Below are 27,107 nucleotides of genomic sequence, written 5' to 3' on the forward strand. Positions count from 1 at the left end.
CCAATTCAATGCTACAAGGCAAAATTTACATCCTAATTTCTTTTCTTTGTTTTCGCTAGACATACATTTTTTGTAATTCATCGACAGTATTGAAAGAATACTATCCAAATAGAGATTCATTTTCGTATTGGATTTTTTATTAATATTTATTCAAATAATGTATATGGCATACAGCCACCGACACTATTTTCGTATAGCTCCATAATTTTTTACAGTTGTCTTATTGGAAATTTTCAGGGCAAAAATGTTCAAGATATTATCTCATAACCTTTTATTCAATTATTTATACTTACCTTTATTTTAGCTGTAGTCTATGCCTCTTAATTAGCTTGTGTAAGGATTGAATATGATGGTATCTAACTTAAATTTGTGGAATATATAACTCATGTTGAACCAAAAATAAAAAGAGGAAGTGAAAAAAAATATTTCTGTTGGTTCAATGCAGTATGTTCAATAAGAGAGTCAAATGCTCAGGATGGATCCTTATGGCAAACCTTCAACTAAGGCGAAGCTCATTCTTTATAATTCCCAATAAGATTCCACCTTTGAACTCTGCAACATATCGCGTACATCAAGTATTAAAATAACTAAAACTTCGTAGGAAAATGACCACATAAACGTAAGGTAACGCGCAATTGTGACAGAGAGCGAAGGGAGTTAGACTGATATTGAGAAGCGAGGGGCAGGATAAGCTACTCTGAGGACACAGAGAAATCAGGTAGACGAAAGCTAGGGATGATTCTCGTGGAAGACCCAGAAGTTCAGTTTGGTCGAGGCGTAGACGCATGGATAGGAGGAGGATCCAGCGATCCAGGATCTCTCACCGTATCAAGTGAGAGCGAGTGTTAAGGCCGTTTTACACGGTACACGGAAAAGCGCAATCTGACGTACGTGCGAAGGCGCAATTAAAATTACGCCGCGTAAAGCGGTGAATTGCAAGAACATATGCGAGAATGCGTGGATGCGAGACGGCAAAATAGCCCCTGTTCTAATTTCGTTCATGCATTCGCGCAATTCCACGCCATTTTAGAAACTAATGCAGCTCTAACCTGCGCAATTCCGTGCCCCGTGTAAAACGGCCTTTACAGCCGCGAGTCATTGATCGCCGCCGCCATTCCTGGTCACTTAACCGCCACATTGCACGGACCAATTTTCGGAAAAACCATACAACCATCCTCTAAAATAGTAATACTTGCTGTTAATACTTATGTACTTGAGGGTATCTGGCTGGTGTGGAGGCTTGAGTGTTGACTTCACACCCCGTTTGTCCGTGTTCAAATATCAGTGGTGGCGTAGAATTAGAAGAGGTCACCCGATCACTAAATGAATGCTGTGTGGATGGCACTTCAAGGGCAACACTCCGTTGATAGACGGGACGTAAATCCGTAGTCCATTTTGCACCGAGCTAATGCTGACGCCGGGTTTCTATCCACCTTTTCTTGGCTATGCCTCCCACATGGCACAATGGCCTTTGCTGAAGGCCGTCTCCTTCATAAACCATTTCATACCGTCTAATTGAAATAATTTTCAAGCTTATAAGGAGCAACTACCTCGCGTGATGCCACAATTCTTGGTAATGTATGGTATTTGGAGGAGGCGATCGACAGCTGAGGTCATTTGCTCCATGAGGGAGGGGTATGGAAGGAAGGGTGGAGAGAAACCCGGCGTCGGCATTAGCCTGCTCTTAACGAACGGCACCACGGGGATCACGGCGTAACATCCCATCCGATTGACGGAGTGTTGCGCTTGAAATGTCCTCCACACAACATTCAAGCAGGGATCGGGCAGTCACTGAAAATTCTCTGCCGCTGCCGGGATTTGAACCCTGGCCCGCCGAGTGAAAAGCCAACACTCTAGCCACCACACTAACCCGATCCCCACAATTCTTAGAATCTTGGAATTCTTCGAATTGCGGCATCATGGTGTTATGGTATTTGCTATGGAAAAAAGTTAACCGCTCCATATCGGAGCTGCATTGACCACTTGAATATAATTTTCTTTGCATGAAGTACTTTTAAAGAAAATTTTTAAGCAAATGTTTTGCCATCCAGGAGTAACCATTCCACAAACAATTCAAAGTGCAATTACTCGTGTCCATAATTAGCTCGATTTATCCCAGCAGCGTGCTTCTCTGTCCTCTGAGTATGACCAGACTCAGCCCTAGTTTCCCATTTCACACAGCGTTTTGTCGAAGACATGCTTGTGTTTTTTTATTTGTGATGATAATGCGAATTTTTTTTACCAAAGCGAGCCCAATTTGAGAGCTTTTCACGGAAAACACAGCTTCTCTATTCAAAAACATTGAAGCCGTTTATGGCACATAATGCGGTACTCGTGAAATAATTACATGGTGTAATTAGGGGAAAAGCACTTTTTTGCTTATTAATATTCTCGTTTCTATACTACCCAGGTGCCACTTTTTGAGTGAAATTAATATCAGAGCCATTATAACTTGGGATGGCTGGTATCCTTGCCGCCTGTTTACGCTTTTATGACCGTGCTCCCGAGGTTTTTATTATTCTCCCCGCTTTCTACCGTCTTCCGCTTCTCGTTGGTTTTATGTCCCTGACGTATATGACCTCAGAGAGAGCTCTTTTTTTCCAAAGAATCTTATATTAACCCCCATATAAGATCGATACGGTTGTAAAGCTATGAATTACTTATTTGAGCATCTCTTTTGCTGGGGAAAGAGCATATGAAATTGAATAGGGCTATGCATTCAATACCACGGTATAGCAACAACTTTGGTTTCTAACCCAAAGTTTAGGCATTGTAATATCGCCCTATAAAGTGTTGGTACTCGCGTAAATCCGAGGCTACTTTGTATGGTGGGATTGTGAGTCATTTCGAGGCTGCTTGTCCGATGGCCTTTACCCTGCTCACCAGGACCTAATGAAAAAGTAATCTAAAATTTATTTCTTATAATAGAAGTTGTTACGAGAAGCTCCATTTCAAGACTTTAACTCTACGCTATGGAAATACATTCGGTGACCGTAATTTCTATGTCTAAACTGCATCATTGGGTATATCTAACACAAAGCATACATTTTAGTCTCTGTAAATGGCTCAGTTATCTTCATGCCGCTATAAAAATTCCAAAACTGTGTGATGATGGAGTGGTATAAAAAACTTTTCAATCAATTTTTATTTTAGAGCATGTACTTAAATACAAGTTACTATTAAGTAGGTATGGAGCATTCCTTTCTCTAAGGTTTTACTAGTGAAACTACTTCACTGTTTCCATATTAGAACTAAGCCTTAGTAGTTTAAATTCATCATTAAGGGTTGAGGTCAGTTTTAACTGTATGTAAATAATGCTAGGTCATTGCCCCCTAAACTGTGTACGGGGATAAAATTGAATGCTAACTTATATGTATTGGCCTTTTCAAGGACCATTCACAATTAAAACATCGAGGTGATCATTGAACCCCTTCATTTTTATCCACAAAATGTGTACACTTTACTACTGCGCGATTGAGCTCACACGTTAACGTCTTTCGACCAAAGGCACCTCTGCTATCGGCCGAAATGGGCCGTGAAAGATAAATCAGCAACCTCACAATCTCCAGGAGGGAAAGATCTATATAACACGTAGTGATACGAGGGATGCTGAATATTTGGTATATTGTTGAAATAGAGCACATGGGGTGGAGCAAGGAACGAAGGTGGATGATGGTTTTTGGAATAGCAGGAATTTGGAATGAAATTCCCAGGGAAGAGGTGACAGCCACGGCAGACTTGCCGCCAAAAAGGACTGGAGAGAGAGAGATAGGGAGAGAAGAGATCAGAAAGAGGAGACTGGACCACTATGCAACGCGACCACCGCCGTTGTATAGCAGTGGATGAGCAAGGCTGGTATGCGCGGTTCGCGCGGCTGCATTGGCGGCGATATTAATTCGCGGGCTCTCTCCGAGGGAAGGGCTGTTAGGGGAGAAGGGAAGCCATTTTTAAGCACTGCGAGAATGCCAATTTTGACCCATGCCTCTCATACCTCTGACCCTTTCCCCCCTATACTCTAACCCCCCTGCGGCTCTGGCGAAATCCGTGTCTAGTGTGCCGTGAATAATTCCGAAGTGCACTGCTTTAAATGAGCGGGCCCGCATTATTAGTTCAGAAACTGCATCGAAGCATGCGGTAATTTGCTACTTCCAGTGCATGCATAATGAGAGACTTTTCATGTCCAACTTTCCGGAGAAACGCTTGGCGGAGGTCCCGGGAGTGAATACAAATGTGTGTCACACCTACGCAAATTGGAATCATTTGGGAACGAATGAATGAATAATAAGAGATATATGGGTCATTACTGTAGCTATAGGTAATTTTCCACTTATGCGGTTCGTTTTTTAGAAATGGTTTTCACGTTAAACATACGACGATCAATATACAATATCAGTCACAACTAGCGATAGTAAGTATCAATTATTTGTTAAAGGTAGGCAATGGTAACGAGCAGCACCGTAAATCTTTTCCATGGAAAACCTAAAAAAAATATCTATGGCCACGCAGTTAGAAAAGAGAAAACATTTTGAAACCAGTGCTCGATCAATGGATAAAAATACGTTTTCATGGACCATACATAATGATAAAAATATAAAAGTGTTTAAGTGCTGAATACGACGTTATAATTACTGAAGCAATAAGAAATATTTCATTAACACCATTCTTAATGAAACTGAGTGAGTTACAATGTCACTACTGAAATCAATCCCGTACTTTTCACAAGGGCATAAAAATAACCGATTTCCAGGAGATTTTTCCATAAAATTTGGAAACGATAATACAGGAATTTGAAGATTATTTTTTCTTCAAAATTATGAAAATTTCCGGCTTCCGTAAAGACATAGCGAGTATAAATATGGTCAAGAACTTTCACTTTCTGAAGTAATAAATAAAAAATACATCATAATCCATCAAGAAGACTTGATATGATCTATATGGAAACACAAATTATGCATGGAAAAGGGGATCGAATCTACTTCAAAACATAAAAAATTTTATATATGATACTTTCTATTATCAACTGCAAAATACAATTGATTATGAACTTTTCCCAATGTTTTGCAGCAAGCAGTAATACTTCAGGAGTCTCTCACACTACCACGGAGAAACTAAGGCAGGTTTGGAACGTGACTTTTGTGCTTGGTGTTGATCTAGGCTTTTAAGATAGAACTTCACAAATAGGGCTTAACATCATTCCACCCAAGGAGATTATTCGGTCAAATCTGAACAGCTTTCAAGGGTCTACGTGTCTGTACCATGTTAGCAAAATGAAATTGCCGAAGCGTTACCAAGCGCGGTACGCCAGCACCAACCACAATGAAACCCTTCTATGTAGGAGGCTTGAGAAGATACCAAGTAGAACTCAAGGTCTGAATAAAAGGGTGGATATAAAAAGGGTAGAACTACAGAACGACATAATGCACTTCTCACATATTTATAAAATAAATTTTTGAAATAACTTCTACCGGCCCCAAAATAAGTAAAAATTCTGCCGTAGCAAGGAGCATAGAAACATATAAATAAGCATTTTCTGGTTAAAGGAAATCAAAATTGAGAATAACCTTCATTTATAGCGCATGGAGAGTTCTGATTCAAGCCATAGCGATGTGAGAATGAAAGCAAATTTAAATGACCATTGGTGAAATTCCATCTGTTTAAGTTCACGTTTACCAAATAACAGCAATGAACAAAATAAAATATCTCCTATAAGTTTCACACATAGAAGAAAGGTGAAAAATATTGCATTTTCATAAGAAATTCATCCCCTCCACTTACGAGTAAACAAGTCATAAAACGAGGGGATAACCCTCTTCACACATGCCATGAAACCCCCATAAGGCAACTCAACTCGCGTAGAAGAGGTTTATATTTTCTCGGAGACACAAAGATGATAACCCTTTTCGCCTGCGGGAAGGAGGAAAAGAATCGCACAGGAGCGCTGTCATATCCCCGCGAACTTCTTCTTCAAACGCATCCATATTTATGCGAGTCAAGAGAAGATGTACATATTTTACCCCTCACTTCTCGTTTTAAAATACCTCATTTCCCGCTCATCCATCAAACCACCCAACTCAGGCCATTCGTCTCCTTCGCTCCTTCCAAATCCAGCCCGAAATGCCTACTCAACCCTTCGCACTATCTTCACGTGCGACCCGCCTTTTCAGCAAGAATTCCACGGTACCACTCTGGAGAACTTATAGATATTCTGTAATTCAAATATTAATTTTAGTCAAATATTAAAATTTTGAAAAAAAAAATCACCTCTACCAGTCAAATTTTAAAATTTTATAATTTATGCATATTTCAGGCACCTACAATTAAGGTTGAAAGTGATTTTTTCGAATCAAATTTGACCGAAAACATAAATTTTATTTTATGAAACAAATCAATATTATTGCTGAATTAATCTTTCTCTCTAGCGTGTAGCATTCAATTTTACTGCCTCTAACGCAGGATGCATAGTGCGAATGATTCAGAAATAGATATTTAACAAGTTTATCTAAATTTCCTCATCCATCCGTGTTATAGATTGCATTTAAAACCCGACTATCCATACGTACACCCAAAATCACTGCTGGAGCATCTGATTTCTTACCCAGCCTTTTGATATTCTGCCCCACCGTGGAGCCTGAACGCGCAAAAGTCCTCCAGGCAGAGACAACCTCCCTACCTAGCGTCCTCCTTGTTTCCCGACGTAAAACCTGCCCAACTCCAATCCCACGCGGAGACTCTAAATTCACGGCGCAATAAAAAAAAGAGTAACGCTCGCGCGGGTCCAAGACGAGGTCGTTCTGAGCCCTCTCACTCTTTTAAGTCACACAAGCGAACCCAAACCCTTCTGCCTTTTTTTAAAATAGGTACTACAATCCTAAAAACCCCAACGGAACTATTTGAGATACTACTTAGCTCGTAAAATGTACGGTACGAAAGTGTATAGTCTAGTCATGACTCGGATGCAGCATCCGATCGTTCTTCTCCGGTATATTTCGTTAGAAAGCACACTGTCGAAGCGGTTAAACTGATACTTCTTCAATAGTGTTTATGCAGACCTACATAAAGACTCACCGTGCAAGATACCAGGGTATCAACACTGCAATTCTTAGATGATTGCGAGGTTTTTAGCCTTTCAATCAAAATCCAAGTTCAGTTATGGCTTTATCAGCAAGGCAACGGATGATACGTTAATGCCTGGCTATTGCACCGCATGATACAGAAAATGTCGATCTAAAAATACTCTGAATCTCAGGGGTATTGCAGAGTATCTTATCGAACTAAGTGGTTGGCAGGGAGACTTCACGGAATTTAGACACTGGAAATGAAAAGTTTTCCTAATCTATTTTAAATGAAAACTACTAATTTCAATCTTATCTGGTTATTACTATTTCTTCTCATGAAGAAATTCACTATTGATAAAAGCGGGCGAACATAGAAAGTCTGTGAGATATGTGGATTTTCATTGTTTATCGCCCAAAATATTGATACTTAATATACTCCTTAACATGATAATACATTTGGAGATCAGCTACCATTATTTGCACAAAATAACTAAAATGCATAGAAACTTTCGTTTACATGACCAGAGCAAATATCATACCTGTATATCCGCATAAATGGTGTTTTTGCCGGGTTTTTATTTCCATTACCATATGCAGCGCTTGGATATAACATTTGGGGCATTTATCTTAATCCAATTTGCATTCCAAACCGATATATTTAAACACTTTCATTATATTAAACGTTTCTCATTGCTACATTTTCGGTTGCCGTGGGGCAGACAATAGTTTCCATTCTTCATGTTTTCCAAGACAACTGCTTTGCTTACTCAAGTGAACCAATGTGAGAGCAGCTTAAAGAACTGCCGGCAAGGAGGCCCTATATAGTGGAATAGAGATATGTGAACCCCGACTGTTGTATCTTCGACCTATGTTCGATCATTTATTCCTGATTTCATCCAACCCTACATAACAGCTCCCGTGCCAATTTCTCTTATAGCACGGATTGAATATAATGGGCGTTCATCTCGCTTGTCCATAATCATTGCATGCAGTTACCGATGTTCCCGTGACATCTAAACTGATGTACCTATTCATTGCGTCCGAAAAAAGCATTAAGATCTTATAGAAGTACCAAAAGCAAGGAGACTGATGATAACTATGGACACCCAAATGAACTATTCGAAGTTATCTTCACGATAGATACACAGTCTCAACTTATATGGCTGGCACATTTTGCTTCTAGGCCTGTTGCCATTAATTCAAATTACTGCAAGTTAATCTGTTGTGAACGGGGCTTAAACGTCAGATCTTATTTGCTCGTAACTTCGTCCAAATCTACACTACAGCTCTTGTCCCAATTTCTCTCATAGTTAGGATTGAATACGACGTGTGTTCCCCTCGCTTGTTCAAACCCATAGCGCGTAGCCCCATTCACGGTCCCGCTGTGCCCGTGACGTCGAAACTGATGTATTCCTTCCGTCCGAACCGAAAAATTATAATAAAAGAAACTCGGCCCGCATCCATACCTACACCTCTCTTTGGAAGTCGAGCCGCTCTTCCCAAAAATAAAGCCACGAGGTCCGAGCGAGCGACAGAAAGAAGGGGGGAGAGAGAGAGATGTAGGACTCTTTCCTCTTTAAATAAAAATGCAAGCCGACGTTGTTGCGCAGCACCGCTCGTGGGGTCAACTCACTTTGTCTTTTTTCCTCTCTCCCCACACTCGATTTTTACCACTCACTTTTATTTTATCCACGTGTACATTTTTTTAACGAGATGCTACCCTCGTCTGGGCGCGCAAGGACGCAAGAGATACAAGAGAGATACACAGGGAGAGGGGAGGAGGAAGGGATAAGGGGGGTTTGAGGTAAACGCGCTCGGGACTCGCCGGTCCACTGAGGGGTGTCGTCCCAAAGCCACGCACCCGGAGTCGGAAAATAAAATCTCTATTCCTCTTTTCTCTCTCTCTCGCTCTAACTATGGGTGGGCACGCTCCTGCTCGCCATTCGAGGCATACTTCTCCTCTTGGTTACGGAGTTATATTTAAATTTGAGTTTTTATTCTGTTTTATTAAATAAATCGAAGGACTGGAATTATTTGCTGTAGTTTTGAAATATTTACGGTTGCTTTTTCGTAGGAAATCACATTAAATATAAAGCTGTACATTATTAAAATTCAGCATCATATAGTCAAAGATGGAAATATTAATATGTTTATGCAACAGCAAAACATGAAAACGAATAATAAATAATAAGCCATGATCAATGTGTTGTAAAAATTAATTGTATAATCTTATGATTCTGAAATTAATATTCGTTCGCCAATCAATCTCTATATGAATTAACAACAGTAATAAGACAAAATCTTTCTTGATTTAAATTTTTTGTAGTTTGATAAAAGTCCGTTACAATCATAACTTGATCGTTCAGTATACAAATGTAAAATCGATTGCATTTGAAGATGAAATAATGGTTAATATATTAAAATTAAAATGACTTTATGTACAATACACTACTAAATACCTATAATAAATACTGGGGTCAACGGAGAACCCAATTTTTATATAGAATAATTGATATGTTTACGCTCGATAATTGCAATAAAAAATTGAGAAACACTGAATGGAGTTGAATGAGAGAGATATTATGGAATCAATATGTCGTTGCTGGAAGAACAAGAACTATGGCTATAAATAACGGAAAATTGTATAAGAAAACCCAAGTTAAGTAATAGCAACTTGCACGCTAGTCATATTCTTCACCAAAAACGATTATGGCTATCGGAGAACCTGCAGTGAATCAATAGCACATGCTATAGTCGTGCGCATCTCAATTACAGACGAAATTTCTCTAACCCTTCCGCGATTGTGCCTAGAAAACTTACGTGAACGACTGTGTGGGATATCTCAGGTACCCCATTTTTAATTTCTAAATTATACGTTGCATTTTAGTCTTTCCTGCCATTCAACACCATGGCTCTTTTTTAATTAGATAATATCTTGTTTTTTTATCATTTATATAGGCTACATTTAGGTTTTTGAATTGATATTTTTGTGAAATGGCAAAAATCTTTCATATATTGTTATTGAATTGTATATTGGCTAACATGCTATGAAAATTCAAGTACAAAAGGTTTCATCATGTAGAATATTGGTGTTATTGAAGTTAAAATATAATAAAATTTATAACTTTCAACTTTTATCCCTGCACTGATATAAAAAACAAGTATTTTTTCTGCCCCCCCAACAGCTGTGCGGAGTAACTCAGTTACCCCACCAAAAAAAATTATATTTTTTTTAATAATTTAAACGTTAAAAAAACCATTCGACGCCTAAATAACGACAAAGTGGTTGAGCTCAAATGCAAAAAATATCAAAGGGACAAAAAAAATTAAGAAATATACACACAAAATTAGCACAATTAATTAATTAACGCCGGCCTAGGTGGCGGCGGGCTAAGGTCCTCGCCTGCCAAACCAAAGGTCGCGGGTTCGAGTCCCGCCTGGGTAAATTGCCCTCATACAGGGCATTGATGTTTGTGCCTGTTTGATTGTTAAAATGTTAACAAAATCCTCGATGTAAAGGCCGAATACTGCTGTTTTCGGAGGTGTGGAAATAAAAAAATAATTTGGGGTAACTGAATTATCCCGCAGTGTCACGGAAGGGTTAAAGAAAATAAAAGTTGTACCAGAAAATCCAAGTTGAATAATAGTAACTTGCACGGTTTGTCATATTCCTCGTCAAAAACGATCATGGCCATCGGAGAACTTGCAGTAAATCAAAAGCTCATACTAAAGTCTTCTTAATCTTAATTATCTTCATTAATTCATCTTAATTACAGACGAAATAAAAATATATCCAGGGAAACTTAAAGAGAATATACGAGGGTAGTGCATTGAGTATTGCAACAGCTTTTTTTTCTGAAACAGAGGTTGTTTTATTCAGCGTTCATATACACTACGTTAATTTTCTTATTAAGATTTTCACAGCTTCTTTTAAATGTAAAAAAGTATGGAGAGGGTTCCTGGCCCAATATAATGACCAACGGCTATCGCCTATGTAAGTATTTTGTAACGGCTATGTAAATTCAAAATCGGGTCAACAATGGGTAAACGAAAATTATGTAAGCTCGGGATGAGAACGGTTTCCTTCCCATTCTCTTGATAACGCTCCCAGTAGGAGGAGTGAAACGTTGAGTGAGGAAATGTTAACAACGCAGCAATTCCCAAAAACAACCACCAACACTACGTTATTCCCTAATCTTATAGCTGCGAAACGTTATTTTTCAGCGTAATCTCCATTCAACAATGGGGTTTGACGCCACCTTATTTGGAGTGCCTGGATCCCTACACGGTACCATTCCAATGGGAGGAGCTAACGTTGTACTGCAACAATAGCTTCTTCATCACTCCCGTAGTGACGATGATGAAACACGCATTTCCCAACGCCTCACCACGCTTTCTTTCACTGCCAGATAGATCACTTTAGACATACTGCATGCGCCTATGAATATGTTAGATACTCTGGTTTTCCGCCGAAAGAAACTCAATCACTGCCCGTTGTATGGAACGCACCTCGGTAACCGATGCCATTTTAACAGCTCCATATACCCCGGTCACTTATCAGAATTCAATGCAACTTTACAAGATGAAGCTGGAGTGTTTGAAAACGTGCCAAAAGGAATTCTGTTTTTTTTAAACCAAACTTGGCCGAGAAAAAAATCTGTTGCATTAATCATCGAACTCCTCTCTTATAATACTCGTAAATTAAGGTAGTCAACATGTTTAAAAGATTGTTTGAACTAACGTATCTTGGGTACAAGAGCTAAAATATACATGGAGCTCACCTTTTCTCATGATTGTGAATGGCTGAGGCCCCCACACCATTTTGTGCTCGAGTATCCCTTCAACAGGCAATCCTGAAAACAAGAAATAAAAAATTAGTCATGTTTGATGTGTATTAAAAACTCATTTTATAATATTTAAATTTGGAGGTTAATACTTTGTTCATAAATTAATCTGTATGTGAATGGATAATTGCTATTTCTATGAGAAAGTCTATTAAAGCATTTTTTGTCACAACCAAGTACCAAAGACCTTCACTAATGCAGTTTTACAACTATTAAAAATATAAATCTAATATTTTCCTTCTGCATCAAAAAATATTTTTTAAATATTTAATTTATAAGCTTATAATAGAGGCTTTTAGATGAAATGGAATAGGCAGAGCCCATTTGGCATCATTTTTTAATGGGCATTGGGCAATGAAAAACGAACGCAAAGGCAGAGGTACTTAATGTTTGCCACAATAAGTTTGATGAATCAAAATCACATGTTTTTTGCTGCCAATAAATTGTCGATCACGTTAATCATATAATGTAGATGAAATTTTGTATCTCTTAGCATCTTCGGGGTTTTTTAAATTTGTTCACGCAATGTTCAATCAAAGAGTTTCTCAGTTGGTCTTACATTTAAGCACTCATAACAATTTTTTCCAGCAGTATAGGGTCTCGCACAATATTTTTTTCTTTTTTTAGCTGATAGAAAACTTAATAATTCCCAAAGGGCAGCAAATTCCTTAGCCCTTCGGACCACGTCGTCACCGGCTCTCTTCTATTTGGCAAGCAAAGAGGGTCTCAGAAGCCACTCATGCCTTTCCGATACCGTACTCTGCCCTAATATTCTTCCAGCAGCATTTATCTCATGTGCTCTTGCGCCCCATGCCATCCAGCAATATTGGACGTCGCTGTATTACTTCTCCGTCGAATTTATTATCAGCGATAAATCGACCCCGCTAACCTTTCCTTCCTTACCCACTTAGGGGGTGGTCGCTGTTATTGTGTTATTCCCTGGCTCCCCGCAGCTATTCCATCCATCGTCCTTCCTTCCCCTTTTCACCCGCGGTCGAATATTTCTTCACGGCCTCCACATCGGGGGAGCATCAGATCCTAAAAATAGTGCTCTTGATGCTGGCCACTACGCATTGGAGGCAATCTTGGCTGCAATGGCAAGGAATGTCTTGCCATGGCATTGCCTACGGGACCAAATTTATTGTAACCTGAAATTTGTCACGCTTTGGCGAAGATGCGGAAACAAATTAGGCCGTTTCTCGGATGCAAGTAACTCACAGACCTTTCGTTCCATTTAAATGAAGTTTTATGTACCCATGAGGGGGGAATTCAAACGAAAAAAAGCTAGTGTGTTATCAATAAAGACATAATAAGGCATAAAGCTCTTAGACATTACGGAGCAATGTAGATTTTTTCATGGCATACGAAATAATTATATTGAAATTTCACCGGTAGCGATAATATTAAGGACTTTTATATATTTACTTACCCAAATTTTACGCTTGCAATAAAGAGGGAAATTTTCTTACGATTGTAAATGAAGTATTTCGATGGCACTTACATTAAGAAACAAATCCGTAATATATGAGTCGTGATATTTATTCCCATTTTTTACCTTTATATTGATCACCTTTATAAGTGCAACGACGTGTCAGATCTGGGACATAATTTTATTGCACTTTGAACATATTTTGTCAATAGATAAAAATAATCCTAAGCATTTTGAGATTGATTGGATGCTAAATAATCAGAAAGAAAACTTTAAAATTAAAAAAAACATTAGAAAAAAAAATTATAGCTGGAAACTCATTTAAATATTATTAAAGAATTATAAAGTAGAAAAACAGTTGATATCAAAGACACAAAGTGTCATGATATCCTTAAATTGCCTATTTATTCATCTTGTGGTACTGTGGTAATGCGTCTACAATTTTACTTTCCAAAGCTATGATTAAATATCAATTAAAAGTCAAATAACAAATGTGCAAATATTTTTAAGGGGAGACGGTTAATGTACTCGCAGACTTTATTTTCAATGTCTTAAAGCTATCAAAAAGTTTTTCACCGGATTTAATGAAAGTATGTTATCATTTCTGTATTAAAATATACATTAGAAATGTAATCGAAAACTACAAAAAATATAGAAAGTGCGGAGTTCAGCTTCTTTTAACTATACTTAACTAAACTACTCTTAAAAATGGAGAGTAAAATGAAATACTATTTTATTTAAATTCGAAAAAGTTAACAAGGTAATTTATACATTAGAACGTCCTGCTAAAACGTGAGCAACGTTCGCGTATTATTAAAAATCATTCATTTCAATGGGTGAAAAAATTGATCAGTCTCCTGATTTAATAGTAATTATCTAAACTCATTAATGCTTTGAATTATGTCGGTTCATCACCGCTACCGAGCGTAAATCTTCGTTTTCCAAATGTTTCCTAACAAGAAGGCCTCATCACCGTGCCTTAATCATTTGCGGCCAAATATTTTGTTCATTCAAGGTTATTTAGCAACTCATTTCTCAAATCCTGACGGCATTAGGGGTTCAAAATGCTGGCGAAACAGTTTGGGTAAAGGGATAACCCTTTAATGGTGCTGCAGGCATCATTCATCATTAACTTCATCGAGGTGTAAGGGTATAGGACGCCTTAGAGCTAGTCTTTCTCATGTGTCCATTGACTAAGAACACTCAATATCTGAAGATCTTTTGAGCTGCGGTTTCAATTTACAGCGATAGTATCTAGATAGGCTAAGTCTGGTAAGACATCGATTAATCACTAGTCTTTAATATAACTGCACCCTTGATTTTCGCCTCCGTTAACAGTGATGCATTGCATCCAAGGCTATGCAGTATGATTAAACCTCGATTTCCTATTACTTACACTAAATTACCCATTTTCTCGCATTAAGGTGGGAAAGAAGTCCTTGGGGATTTATATTAGAAAATAAATCCACTTTAAAATATAAATTATTACCCTAAAGTGGCTTTACATTGGTCATGCTGTCATATATTACGTCACAAAAACGAGGAAGTAAGCCACAGAACTATGCCAAAATGTTTTTCCAAAAGAATTTTTGCAATATACAAGGGATTCAACTGACATATTTCATTCACGGAGTGTATTCATTATAATTTTGAAGAAGTTCGAAGTTATACATTGCTGTGAATTATCCGAACCACGGTATATTAATATACTTTTTCTTAAGTATGTAGCCACACAACCAAAACATTTCAAATGTAAAACAAATCAGTAACCTCAAAACGGAGACTTAATAGCAATGGGGTACCTATTTTCATAATTACATGTTCCTAACGTCAATGTTCGTTAAAATCGTATGTTCTATTTATAGGATTTTAGACTATATAAATCCTTGGTGGGTTCCGACAATATGTTCCTAAAAATTGTAATATTGCGTGGAATAAGCATTATTGTATGCAGAATTTTATTGCTAAATTTTATCTGCTTTAATATTTTCAATTGGAGCGATAAAAGTATTCATATATTTTAATTCAGTATTGATGAATACAAGCTCGAGGTTTTATTGATTACAAAATGAGTCAACTGAATTATAGAATGGCTCTGACTATTCTAGAGATGGCCTCACTGTCACCGCGCCAGTATTATCGGCGTCTGTTCCTTAACGCTATCCTCCTTTTCATTCCTGGTCAAATTCCGCTCCAAGGGTTTTACGTGTAGGATGAAAATGGGGACTAGACGAGAGGGGAACCGGTGCTGTGCAGCAAGGAAGCCTTACTACTACGAGGAGGAAGGGAGAGATAAAAGGCCACGAAAGGGTCATGCTGCCCCCCACCGTAGGGTTTTCTGCGGTGTCCAAGACCGCGAAAATTTTAATCGACCACAACTACTCAGCTCCCTTCCCCTTCTTCTACGCCTCGCAGCGCGAAAGCTCCGACTCAACCTTTACTTCGCCCGAGGCGGTCCTTTTCCCTCCCGCCGAGGTCACAACTACTCTAACCCCATCCGCCCCACTCGACTCCCGGGTTGAAGCGGCGAATATTAGTTTCTCACGCTCCGCAGGCCGATTTTCGGGAGGCACCAGAGTGAGGTGATAGCGAGGCAAACTGCTAAGAGGAGGAGGTAAGTTGCATTGTGGGAGAAGGGAAGGTCACCGTGTAGGCTTTGAGTCTTCCCCCTCCATTCATTCCTCCTACTCTAGTCCACATTTTAACGCCTATGCCACTGAGAGATAATGAGCATGGATACATAATTTTCCGCATAAATAACATATTTTATACCTATCAAGATAGAATAAAACATTGTAGTCACTCAATTAGATTGTCAAAGAGCACCTCGCAGGATTCATAAAAGGCATATCTACTACTGACCAGATATTTATAGGCCGGATATTCAGGCCGGATATAGGCCGGATATTCAGGCCGTTTCAAAATACTGGGAATTTATTAACACTTCTTTGGCTTATTGGTCGATTTTAGCAAAGCATATGATAGCTTAAACCGGGAAAAAGTGTTGGGAAAAATGGAAAGCTTTGGAATTCCTAGGAAATTGATTGAGTTAGCAAGTTACAAAAATTATAAATGTACGCGAAAATTTGGAGATAAATACTCCAGAAGCTTTGAAGTAAAGACTTGTGTGAGACAAGGAGATGGCCTATCACCTATAGTCTTCAATTTGTCATTGCAAAAGGCACTAAAATAAATCAGGAAAATGGGAGATCCATGGGGGTTACACACTAATTTATTCAGACGCGACCAGTTTCGAAACAGTGCTCTATCTTCTTGCACAGTTTACAAAATTTGTCAGCTTCCGATGAATACTTACGTTTATAGCGTTGATGATTCTCTTAAAATGCAATTTTAAAACGTTTTATGTGGAAAAACAAAATAGCATCCATGCTCATCATTTCCACATGAAGCCGTTCAAGAATGATACGTGATGTGTATCCGGTGAACAAAAAAAAATTTCATAGCAATTTATCGCGTCGTAATTATGTGGTTCAAAGTTTTACAAAATCGCCTGTTTTTTAAAACAATTTTAAACGGGTTAACTCGGATTAGCACAGTCATTAGCTGATATAAGTTCAAATATATTCTGAAATTAGTAATTAGCAAGGAAGACCGCTGTAACAATAAGGAGCCATATTAACAATCGAAAGTATTCTAAAACCTGTTTTAGAATTGACACCCGGTCTAAAATGAGATTGGAAGGGTATTTTATCTATCGACTTGGGTCACAATTAGTCAATATATGCCAAGTAACGTTTATTTGATTCACAACAGGTTTTTTCTAAAGAAAGCGAGAACATTTCCTCAAATAAAAGATTTTAAAATTAAGAATTAACTCCATATTAAAAAACTATCTGAATGTTTTCCCAGGTATAAAATTGTTAGATTTTAGATAGAGAACAATGCTGGTAAATGTATAGCGTAAATATCCTAAAAACTTAAGGAATGATTGCGTATGTCTCAAAATAACAAGTGATGAAAATGCGACAGCTTGAAAAGAAAAAACGTTTCCTCTTAAAAAGTAACAACTTTGTCTTACGCCAATCCCATTTCTAGATAAGTTACGCAAGATTGGAATCCAATCTTCCCTCTACCCACCTTGGTTTATCTCCTCTGGTTAATTGAAGTTTATCGAATAGATTTTTTTACTGTTATCCGTTAAAAGCAGTTAAATACAGCAAGGCTAAATGATTTAACAATACATGCCTAAACAGATTTTGTCACAAACATTTTTTGCGGAGTCAATACTGTGTATCACTGGGAGGTTATGAGCATGGTTTGCATATATTTCCATATAAATAACATATTTTAATTTCCCATATTCCGGGTTGCACCACGTCTTGCTCTGCTTTTGATAACAGTTTTGCCGGTGATCTTTCCGGCATTTTCAGATCGAAGGGGAAAATTATTTCTTATGTACGTCTAAAATGGGTAACTAGTCATAAAAATACGAATTCGAAAAATCTTTCTATCAATTGCTCAGCCCGGAACTTCCTTTGATTCTCTTTTCTTTTAAGCTGAATTTGCCTCTATCCTACCTTTTTCCTACCTGCCTTGGTATTTGTTTCTTTATTTCGCGATAAGAGGGCTCTAAAATCTCAAGGATAGAGATCTAGCTAGCCTTGCACCACGCCGTGCTAGAGCCTTTCGAGCGTAGAGCCGGTTCGCCGATGTTGAGGCAAAGAGGACAGAAATATTTATCTCGCCGAAGCTGGTGCGAGGAGGTTTACTTTACTTTCGTCGACGGGAGGATGGACACCACACGGGGTTAGGAGGTTAGCGAAGCCAAGCTTAGGCGGGCATTCCCTTACTTATTTTCTTCACCCCTTCATTTTTTCCTCTCTTCATGATTTGATTTCCTGTCACACATTTTTTCTTCCTTTTTTATTTTCGTTTTGAACGTAAGGATAAGTTTGGGCCCTGCATTACTAGTATTTCGGGCGGGACACAACGGCCCAGAGATGCGACACGAATGGATATCCGTAAGTGGTAGTTCATTGTATTATCAGGTCCATGCTGAGACTTACCAATTGCATTTTCAGCATAAATGAATGCAGTTTCAAAGTCAAATAAATATAACAATCTCAGCCGTGCGCTGTCTTCATGATACATTTCCGTTTTCAGTATCCAGCGAGCAGAAGCGCACAACGGTAAGTCTCAGAGCCAAAAATTTTCAAAAAATACCTGAAGCACTTGTAAATGGACTGGAAAGCGGGCTAATTTATCATTTACATTTTTGACATTCCATTGATTCTCCCAAGTACCACATTACGAGTGGAAGTACGTAATGTTTTTACGAAAAAAACTTGTTTTCGGCATAATTTCGAAGAAAAAACCCTCAAATAAGTGGCTATTTGCTGTTTTTCAAGAAAAATATCTTTTCTCTCCAATTATTCCGATGAAAATTTCTCGAAACCAACCCATGGATAATCTCAGAAATGTCGGAGGCACTTGCATTTGCGCGAGCTTTAAATTTTCGCCACAAATCCCTTAACCATTGTCATTGTTCCGCGTAAAAACAAGTTGGGCTGCGACGGATTTAAGTGAGCGTAAGGCTTGCAAAGGGGAACGGAAAAAAATTTTCAGGGTTCACCGCAGAAGTGTGCGTGGCCGGCTGCGACACATGCTCGCATGCTAACGCAGCCGTAATTAAAACAAGGCCGATGCAATGCAGGCCGCTTTGGTGTGTGGGAGGGAGAACTCTCCAATGGCAAATCTAGATTAGCACAACGCCGCGGACCACATAATCCTGATTTCATTTGCGACCATCCTCCTCCTCACCCACGGCTCCCCATCTACCGCACCCCCTTCTAACACACACAATCACACATTCCTGGAATCCCCTTCCCTAGGCCACCGGGCAAACTCATATGTCCGAGGTACGGAGCGGAGTGTGGTTCGACTAAATGGGCGAAAATTCTGAGGGAGAGAGAGGTTCCGACATTCACCGATAGTGTTCGCTAACCGACCGCGGCTTACTCGTCAACCGCACTCATCTTTCGTTCCGGGGAGCCCAGAATGGTACCTTTGCCTCGAAGCGTTTCAAAACCACTCTTCCATCACTTTCCGTGCATATCTTCCACTCCCTATGTGTTCTCCTCCACCTCACGGCTGCCATTACTTCCTCCTATTCCTCTACTCCCTCGGTTCTCATGCAATTGATTTCTACGCTCTTATGCCGTTAGCCCATTATGACTCAATGTTGCTTCAAAGCAACATCAAAAATGTATAAATTTTTAGCTTTATTAAGGAAATATCGAAACTACGTATTATTTTGTGCTTTAAATGTTGATGACGAAATATTTATCTGCCTGAATAATTATGATTGAGTGCAAAATTTTCATCTTTTCAGAATGAAAAATCTTGAAATTTGATTTCTCCCTTAAGTAGCTATGGGTTATTAAGGGTTAAGGCGTCGATCGGTACATTCGATATTCAGATTTTTATGTTAGACCTTATGTGAGAGTTGAGAAGACAAGGGGTACAAGTGATTTTCTTTCTAAGCAGAGTTAGGTACTTAATTAGAAATTGATCGAAAAAATACATAAAAACTTGGAGGCCAAGGGATACGAGTAAGTCTCTGTTCTGCGCTGACATCGAGTGTAAACCAAATGTGCCACTAAATATCTAGTTGATCTTGTTTGTTTTCTTTACCTAACTCTGTTTAGAAAAATATCACATGTGTCTCTTGTCTTCTAAACCCAACATATACAATAAGTGTAGATTTAAATGGTATTTCTATGTGTTGTAACTTGAATTGTACATATCAACGTCAACAAAAGTCATAAATGCAAGCAATACCACCATGATATAGCAATTTTCAGGAAAAACTCATTAAAGCTGCTTACAAGGCATGGAAATTATATTTGAAAGATAATTTGTTGACCCGGACGTGAATTCATGGAATGGACTTAGCATAGTGAAAAATAAAAAACTTTTTAATTTCTCAAAAATTTAATACTGTACGACCTAGGTTTCGAAGTTGCACGTTGTCATTTTGTACAAGACCTGTTCGATGCAAATATATCAGATATTGACGTGCCAAATAGATAATAAGCCGTAAAGTATTAAATTTATGTGGAACTACAAAGTTTTTTACATTTCATCCCATTTGAGTGAATTCAATGAATATGCTGTGATTTTAATGAGTGAAAAGTTGCTTCCAAGAAATTAATTTGATGACGTGCCACGTTGAAGCCATGATCGTAGAATATTAATTTATGTAGAATTATATTAAGAGAGTTTAACGAATATGTGTAGTGCTTACTTTTAATGAGTGAAAAGTTGTTTACGAATTAAAAGATGCAACATTTGATTTCCTTGGGTGAAGTTTGACGAAAATCTTGTTCAAGAAAAACAATCCAGGACGACGAACCCCGAAGAATTTCACTCTCCGCGCTGACACATCTCATTGAACTTTCAATTTTCCATTTCTTCCAAAAGATTGATTTCCAGCCTTCTTCATTCCTCTACCCGGTCCGCATTCCCTGTATTTTTCCCACTCCTTTCCATCTCCGTCCACCTTCCTACCCGCCCACTTCTCATTATCCGCACTCCTTTTGTTTGGTGGCCAGCGACCCCTTTCAATTTCCCTCACCGAAGAGATCACCTATTCCATCAACCGACAGAGACGACCTTCCTTCCCTCCAACCACTGTATCCACACTTTCTGAAAGCCAAACCAACCACCCCTTCCACCCTTCTGTGGAACGCCACGGCAGACCCCCGCCTCTCTTTCCCTCCCCTCCCATTCGTGTAAGACTCACCACCGCGACGACCACGTGGACAGCACCTCGTTTCACCCCACCTTCCTTTAACTTCCTTTCTCCTTCATCTCCCTACATACCATTTCTCCAGCACCTCTCATCCTCGGTTCGTTCTCGCCATAGGACTCTGGGCGAGTTAAGAGAACCACATTACTCCACCCTCTCTCACTGAATTCAAATGGGTCTCCCATATCCCTATTGAAATACTGACCTCCCCTCCCCCCACCCATCCGACCACCCTTTTACCCACTAAACTCCTCCCCCTTCTCTCTCCCTCTCTAAAGCTTTCCCGGCTCAAGCCGACGGATTACTGCAGCTTAATTACGACCACTCCAGCTATAAATCCCAGTGAAAAGAGGAATCATCCTATTTTCCCCCGCACAGTCCCGACTACGTTCGCTGTGCCCGAGCACCGTGGATTCCTGTGGTGACGAGGATAGAGGCGGGGGTGCAAGCAGGTTATTGCAAGGGAAGTGAAAGGCTGAGAGAAGGATGGTGGTTTGGACGAGAGGATCAGGAATAGGGTGGGTGGAAGGGGAGAAGCGAGCTGGTTGGTTTGACGAGAGAAGAAGGCGGTGTGATATCGGCGTAAAAAAGTAACATGGGATAGGAGGAAATTTGACAAAGGGGATCAGTATCCGCGTGAGGAGGTAGAGAAGGGCATGTCGAAAGGTGCGACATTGGGGCATATAATGCTCACCCACTCCCCCCCTCCCTCCCTATATCCCTGGAATGGGATTGGTGAAGAAAAACGGCACTAAATCCCCCGGGTGGATAAATTGCCCAAGATGATGTAGTGGCTTAAAAGCCAGGGGGTGACCGAATTAAAACCCAGATCGTTATCCCTCCACTTCCGATTCTCTCGTATTCCGTCCAATTAGCCTTTATTTATCGTAGTGGAGACAAAACATTTCGATAAGCATTTTAATTTTGACATTCGGAGCTACGGATAAATAAATTGATTTATGCTTCTGCTGAATTGCTACAAATAAAAAGAATTTTCGCAAAATATGCTTTGTTTCAATCATTTATTTGAAATATAATTATCGAACAATAAAATTAAATAGTGAGAGGAAATTCATGTATTAAAAAGTGTTATTTTGACTAAAAAATAATAAAATATTTATTTTTGTTCGGGCCAAAAATAATTCAAGCAATGCTATCATTGAAACAAACCACGTTGAGTCAAATTACGAGCTAAAACTATAAAGCTAAAATAGTGAAACTAAAGCCACTTATACAAATGAACCAGCAATGGAAAGTGAGTCACTATTACTCTCTTAGTATCAAATATACTATCAAATTATTAGAACTTCATGCGTAGTTTTCCGCGGCGTTGTCTAGATGATGTCTCCATGTTCCTGGGTTTCACCGCGTGGATTTTCTTTGTGACGACAGAAACTGTCGTCACAAAGAAAATCCACGCGGTGAAACCCAGGAACATGGAGACATCATATTAGAACTTCATTAATTATAACTGGATGCCCTCATTTGGATTTCCACTCTTAAGATCTGAATGGAAATCATGAACTTTTACCAGCATGGTTGAAGTCAACTTGAATCTACCAGAGACTGAATTCCAAATGAGGGAAAAGAATGCACTGAGAGCGTCTTTTGCGAAAGAATAAAATAGATTTTCTCTCAAAAGTTCAAAACTTGAAGCGTACCATGAATAATTCATCTCAGAGTAGGAAGGTTTCACTGCCGCACCATTGCACGGGCTCTAAACCATATGTGGCAACGGGCCTCATAATTCCACTGTCTAGGACACCGAAAAGAATACTTTAATCGAAGGTAGGAAAAGTTGGTGCGTGCGAAGAAAGAGATAAGTTTATAGCAAAAAGTACGCACTTGATCTTAAAAATATTTTCTTCAGAAGGTATCCAAGGAGTTGTATGATACCACACTCATTATCAAAGTTAAAAGCTGGTCTTCAAATATATAAAACTTTCTTATCTTTCTTTAATGAAGTTTAGGTATTGTTCTGATTTGATGTTTATAGGTAGGAACTTCATAATCTAGAGGCAATACATTGAAAAGAATTGAAATATATACTGATTGGTTTGCGCTTAAGGAAATTGGAGGAGGTCAAGATTTTAACGGATGGGCATCGTTGTAACTCTCTTTTAGGGGATTACTTCGCACAGATATGCAGGACCTTTCTTCTAGAATATGGAGAAAACAAATGATCGCTGATACTTCTGAAGCATGGTTCTTTATGGAAGCAAGGCATGAATATCGACAGAAGCAGAGAATGCAACAGTGAGGCATTCGAAATGTGGTGCTACAAGTGAATGATGGAAATAACGGATCGACCGAGTTAGTAATGAAGGAGTGCTACGAAGAGTTGGAGATAAGAAAAGTATTCTATAAACACTAAGAATAAGTTGAAGATGGGATAGCCCAATCGGCCACATCTTAAGGCATGATGGTAATCGCTGAGGGGGTAGTGAACGGGAAGAAAGGAGAAGGACACGGACAAGACGATAATCAGCTGAACAGTGCCACGAGCCGAAATATAGGATTTCAGGCAGATAGCTGATAAAAATAATACCTATGAAGCAACTAAACAAAATATGAAGATTAATTTTGTAGCTAAAATACTGAGAGAGACATGTTAAAAACAGTATGCTAAAATACCACAAAATGATAAAGCAGAAATTTTTATCGACGGTGATATGTTATATTTTATATCAATATTTTTGCATTTACCGACAGTGTCACTTAAAAAAGGTGGGACTAAAATGGTTAAGAATATGTACATGAAGCAATACGTCAAAATGAAAATATTAAATGATAGGAGAGCGGAGTGGGGAGGAGCGTCAAACCAATCTTCAATTTAAAGTTAATTTAAAAAAAGTTAAATGACAATAGTTCACAATCAAAACGTTAATTTTTTCCTTTTAGTGTAATGTAAACCCAAATCTAGTGAAAAAATACTTGTTGAAAACGAAAAATAAAAAAAAAATTGCCTAGGAGGACGCGAAGCGGATATTACAGCCATAAGGTTGCCGGTTTGTAATTAAGACGAGCATGACCTCTAACTGCTTTTTCACCGGATGTGCCGGGACATCACTTAGGGGACCATCCACACGCCCTTGAGCTCTTCACAGTCCCATCCCCGGCCTCGTCCTCGGACACATGCAAACAAATGAGCATTCTCCCACCAACTTGAATTCCGGGAGGAGAGGGAAACAGCGGTAGGGTTTAATAACGCCCACAGAAGCACCGGCTACAGCGCGCACACATCCGACAACTCCAATTTCCATTCTCCCACACAAACCTCCCTCAGCCATTGCAAAGGACGCGTGAAAAACCTTTCTCGCCTTCACAGTCGCTTTAAGTAAGTTATGCTGAGATTCTCCGAATTATACCGTTTTCTTAAAAACATTGGAGATGGTTATCTGTTATAACTACGTCAAGTTGATTGGAATTGTCTATAATCCGTAATAAATAATAATAAAATAAACCAGCTGGAGGAAAGCAACATGCACACAGGCAGCAAATTACAAATGCAAGTGACTGAAGAAAGGGAATATATTCTCTGATAAATAGCTCTATTATCAATGAAGCCGCTTTTTAGTATTCGCTTGATAGATGTGCAATGGGGGTTAATTTTTAAAAACTTGAAACAGTCAATAACTGGAGATAGGAATCCTGTAATAAATAAATCGGAAAGTTACAAATTATATTAACTTCACATAGGTAATATTTTTCCAAAAAATGAACCCGAATTTGAGCAAATGTGACAAATAGGTAGTCATTTTAAAGCCTAAAATTTCCTTATCACCAATATACTATTTCCGATTTCAAATTCATATAATATAAAACATAAAATAATGTTTCCACTTATTCCTGGAAGCCAGAAACAAAATTGATATTGGTACAACTCTTGGATTAGAACTACGTCTGCAGAGAGTGAATCCGAATGAGGGAAAATGTGAAGAATCGGAATTAATTTCAGGTGTTGCCCTTTTATTATCACCATTATAGTATTTCCAATATCTAATTCTTAAAATATAGGATAAAAATGATATTTCCAGTTCTACCCTGACGCCGAAAAAATAACATGAGAACAACTCCCGGATTATCAGGAAGCCTGCAGATAGTGAATCCGAATTAGGGAAAATATGAAGAGTCCGAAGTAATATTGAGGCTTGCCATTTGATTATTAACAATAAACTTTTTCCAATTCTTTTAATTTAGTATGTTAATAATTTGTCTAGTTTTCTTTGGAAAAGTTTTTTCACAGAAAAAAATTAGATATTAGAAAAAATCCTGGATTTTCGGTACGTCTGGCTGCCCTGCATAATTACCGCATTCCAACTTCTGAATCCTCCTCAACCACTTGAGAACATGATCGCTCTGGCCACGCTAGCACACATTCACACCACGGCAGGTTCGACTAGTTCCGGCGGACGCGAAAACCCTATTCGTACCCTCACGGCCCGTGACTCGGTCTCATTTCCCCGAGACAATCCCAGCGAACCCGACGTCGCTTCCTCGGCGTCGCTCGTGACCGCCCCCGGCCGGCCGGTTGCAGGGCACCGCGGGAGGAGCGGTCGATTCTCCACGGCACCCTCCCTCTCGGCAGACGTCTTCCTCGGCGCGCAATCACCGCATCCATGGGGAGTTAATTGGAGGTGCGGGCGAGGAGGATTGTCTCCTCATTCAGAGGGCTCGACGGTCGGTTCCCGAGAGGCAGAGTTCCTCCACCGTATTCAACCCTTGTGTGTATACCCGCAGGTACCCGAATGGATGAAAACTAAGAACTTTTTACTTTTCCAAGAAATATTTCGCATTTAGGTCCTGAATCCAGGCGATATTGTGTTTTAAATATTTAAAAACTTTTCAATAGCTAATTGGAAGCGAAAAATCATAATTTTGTATCTGTTTAAATATCATCTTCCCAGCCACAGCCGGGTACTTAGTCCGAAAAAATCTCGCATATTTTTTTTTTATTCTTTTTAAACTTGTCTATCATCTATATTAGTCAACGTTTTTCAACCAAATTAATCATGCAGATATTCACTCATAACCAATATTATTTCTTTAATAACTCAGGATTATGAATATTTGTATTTTCGTAAGTCAGCATCACATCTTCAGAAGCATAGGCTGAACATGCTCACTTACACTCATTTAAATTAGATATATATTTATAAAAGCACAAAAAATACACCAATAACGTTATAAGGACCAAATTAAATAACATACCAATAAATCTATAAGTATGTAGTATGTACTATGTTTTATCAACATGGGTTTCTGTTAGTGTTTGTGTGTAAGAATATCACGGAATAGAAACATGGTTTGATATCGTTGGGGAGTAAATCGTCCATCAAGGATTGAAAATTACATACTTGAAATGGCATCCCCTTGTACCAACAGTGAAACTCAGACCCAAAAAAAATCGCTGGGTGGAAATGGGTTAAATGAATTAATGAAAAAATCATTAATATGAAGCCAACAGCAATGACCACGACACGTTAGGCTTTATGCGGAATAATATCTGTAAAATGTTCTAAAGTTAGGCACAGTGTGACGATGCTGAAGGCCAACAATTTGATAAGTGACTCTCTCGTAGTAAGTCTCAACCTTGAAGAAGATGATTAAGTCAATCTTCGAAACGTTGCGGCCTTCAACAGTCTTATTCGGAACTAAAACGATAGCTTAATGCTAACATTCAAATATCATGTGCAAAAATTATCCATCCCTGCATACCTCGGGTCACCATTTCTTCAAAAATTAACTTAAATTTCTTGGTGGTTGTTTTTTCCACAGTCTTTGAAGCTTTTTTTAGGAAATCAATCATTGGAGATCTGTGGCTGATATCCTTTAAACTAATATTATAAAATGAAGGCGATATAACAAACTAATGCTATGAATAGTGCTTAAATGGGCGGTAAGTTTTGCATAATTTTTTTGTAAGATTCATATGATATAATATCAGATAAAACGCTATAATACCTTCGAGATGCGCCTCGATCGGTACCGAAAACTTGGTAGATAGA

General features: G+C 38.8%; 1 protein-coding gene across 1 annotated transcript in view; it reads right to left on the bottom strand.

Annotated features, from left to right (window-relative positions):
* LOC124158176 overlaps positions 1-27,107 on the bottom strand; it is a 746,399-nt gene that overhangs the window by 340,890 nt on the left and 378,402 nt on the right. Inside the window, exon 3 of the mRNA XM_046533363.1 lies at positions 11,837-11,908. The gene's annotated coding sequence lies outside the window, so the exon portion shown is untranslated. The remainder of the gene's footprint in view (positions 1-11,836; positions 11,909-27,107) is intronic.

The sequence above is a fragment of the Ischnura elegans genome, chromosome 4 (assembly GCF_921293095.1).
Source record: "Ischnura elegans chromosome 4, ioIscEleg1.1, whole genome shotgun sequence".
Taxonomy (NCBI): domain Eukaryota; kingdom Metazoa; phylum Arthropoda; class Insecta; order Odonata; family Coenagrionidae; genus Ischnura; species Ischnura elegans.